Consider the following 3,188-nt stretch of genomic DNA (forward strand, 5'->3'; position numbering starts at 1 on the left):
CTTCAGGCTCTGAAATTAATCTGCCGCATGAATGTGAACTGTATATTAGGGAGCAGGCCTAGTGCCAGAAGCAGCTGCATACAGTATAACAGCCCAGGCCCAGGCAAGTCTGCTCCTCCTCAAGGGGACAGCGTGGGTGGGGAGCCCCCGGACTCAGGGTGCAGGGCCTTCCTGAGAGCCCTGCCCACAGCATTCAAGCCCGGAGGATGCAGCTTCTGCCCCAGCCCGACCCTAGTTCCGCCCCCGAACCGGTTCCTTCCAGCTGAGCCCGGGCACCCCCGCACCCCCAGGCTGTGGGTGCCAATGGCCACTCCTCAGGACGGCGTTTTTATTTTTCTCATCAACGTAATCCCTACTTTTCCCCTTTTTTTGTCTTTCTTTTTGCAGATATTCTTTATTTTTCTTTTTTCTTTTATGATCAAATGATAAGAGAATAACCATTATTATACCGTGTATCATTATCTTCACACTAGTTACTCAGCGTACAAGACAGAAGCCAAAATAGATTCTTACAAAAATGAAACCAAACCAAAAAAAAAAAAAAAAATCTGTATTTAAAAACAAAATGTTCTCACTCGGGCCGGGGATTTAGCTTAGCGGTTTCACCGCCCGCTGCGCAAGCGCAAGGACCCGAGTCCGATCTCCGGTACCAAAACAACAACAACAACAACAACCAAAAAACGAAACCAACAGATAATAACACAAAACTTTCTTTCAACAAACTGAGACAAGCTACCTACTTCGCTTCTAAGCCAAATCCAGTAATCTCCGCCTCCAGGAAGGCTCCCTTCACCCCCACAAACTGAGTTGTGTTCTCTGACCTCTCCTCCAGACCGCTGGGGTCTGATCGCTTGACCTCCACTTCCTGTTCCCAGCGCTGTTTCCGGTTTAGTTTCTGCTGCAGGAAGTGACGTTGTCTTCACAGCCACAGACTGTGCTGTTGGGTACAAGTGCAATGTCAGCCACATATGAAATTTGAATTTTTCTAGTGGTCACGTTAGAAAGCAAGAAGAAATGGATGGAACTAATTTTCACTATGTATTTTATGTAACCCACTATATCCAGCATTACCATTTTGGCATGTAATCAATACAGAAAATTATCAATGATGTTTCAGTGCTATTTATCATATGAAGTCTTCAAAATTTGGTAGATATTTAACACTTCTGGTGCATCTTAATTTGGAAGCTAAATTTTCATTTGAAATATTTCACCTATGTTTCTCATAAGATATATTTTCAAAAAAGTAGAATTATGTGCCCAAACTATTTTGAACATAGTCACAATTTTTCTAGAAACTGAATTAAATACAAAGACATAATTTAAATTTAATATTCAAATCCACATTGACAAAACTGGCTCACCAATTTTACAATTAATTAGACTTTGAAGCCAAAGCAGATCTAGTTTGAAATTATGTCTGTCCTTAGTAAATTCATCACTGTGTCAGCTTCACATTAACATTAGGTTCACAATGGTACTGCATAAATTGAAAACCAGGCTTAAATTTACCAATATCAATAAAAAACATAACCCTGTTATTTACAATCTTCTGCATGTTGATTTGTTCTAGAAAAATGTGTAATATTATCGATTTGTATGTGGAAACTTTTTTTTTGAATTAAAACTCTTTAATTAAAAAATCACGAGTGGATAATAAAGTGTGTAGAAACTGAAAATTTACAAACTATTTAAAACCTGGAATTGCTGACTGTTCAGTAACTACACAGATGGATCATGGGTGGTGGTGAACAGCAGAAAGGGCTATGGAGGAATCTGCATTGTTCTAGCTGCTCCCCGTGCCACCCGTCTCGGAGGAAAGCCTGACATTGATTAGATATCGAGCCAGGCTAATGCTGGCAGCAGATCCAGTGATGATAACCTGCCTATCAGTAGATCCTTCCACTGGGTTCGCAATTTTGATCTGGGCCCCAGACATCTGACAGATCGCATTGATTTTGGCGCCTTGATGGCCAATTATGCAGCCAATCAAATCGTTTGGAATGGTGAGTTCATGAGAAGTAGTCTGAGCAGATGCAACCAAACCTGCACTGAACCCGGTGTTGCCATGCATCATGGGAAAATGAGACTGTTGCATTGCCAACTGGTGCAGCTTGGTCAAATCTGGCTGTGGAATGGCATACTGTCCTTGAATGGTATAGGCCTGACCACCTGCAAAGGTGACTGGAGAACTTGATGGCTTGGGCCGGTACGGGATGGTCACGCCCTTCGGGGGGGCTCCAACATGACCACGCAGATCTGTTTGACACACTGAATGATGGACTGGGGGACGCCCGCAATGGTGATAGCCCGCCCAGTTGAGTTGGGGAGCATATCCCCCGCCACCTGAACCTGAGCCCCTGTGCTCTCTCGTATTTCCTTGATCTTGCAACCTCCTTTTCCAATGAGAGAGCCACACTGACTAGCAGGAACCACCAGCCTCAGAGTGACTGGGGGTCTACTGGCAGCTGTGCTATTGGTCATAGAGCTGCTGATGTCCTCTTCCAGTTTGTCAAGGATCATAGCAAAGGCTTTGAAGATGGCATTAGTGGGTCCAGCCAAAGTGATAATTCGCTCAGGACAATTCCCTTCTGAGAGGTTGATACGTGCACCTCTCTCCTCTCCTCGCGCATCTTCTTAACTGACTCTCCTTTCTTTCCGATGGTACTGCCAGCTTCCTTTCCATGCAGAAGTAGCCGGCTGGTGAGAGTGACATTTAATCCACCTTCAATCACACCGGTGTCCGTGTCGAGTATTACGGGGAGCTGGACTTTGAGTGGTCAAGTCTTTGGTCACTGGTGGGGGTCAAAGCCAAAAACTGCAGGCGCGAGGCGGCTGAGGGGAAAAGGGGAGCGGGCGGGAAGGGGAAGGGCGGGAGGCCGGGGGCGGAACAATAGGGGCGGGCGGGAAGGCCAGGGGGGCCCGGCGGGCGGGCGGAGGAGGAGGGGGCGGGTGGAGGGCAGCGGAGGGAGGGCGGTCGGGGGGAGAGGGCGCAGGCTGCGGCTGCTCCGGCTGCTGCCTCTGCTGGTCTGGGGTGGAAACTTAATTTTGGGTTAGAAATAAACTTTTCCTTTTCACGAAACTTCAAATTTAGCTTATTTACACAGCGTGTAGTTTTAGTGGCTAAGAAACGTGAGCCACACTGCCTTTTCCGCAGCCTAACCCTGTCGCAGCAGAGCTATTTCGGC

The 3,188-nt window shown here is 46.5% G+C and overlaps 1 pseudogene; it reads right to left on the bottom strand.

Moving 5' to 3' along the window:
* Positions 1 to 1,627: 1,627 nt before the first annotated feature.
* On the bottom strand, positions 1,628 to 2,774 carry LOC101699186 (poly(rC)-binding protein 2 pseudogene; annotated as a pseudogene).
* Between the last annotated feature and the right edge of the window lie 414 nt (positions 2,775 to 3,188).

Source organism: Heterocephalus glaber, unplaced genomic scaffold (assembly GCF_053883595.1).
Source record: "Heterocephalus glaber isolate CG9 unplaced genomic scaffold, H.glaber_assembly_v1.0 deba00001572, whole genome shotgun sequence".
Classification (NCBI taxonomy): Eukaryota; Metazoa; Chordata; class Mammalia; order Rodentia; family Bathyergidae; genus Heterocephalus; species Heterocephalus glaber.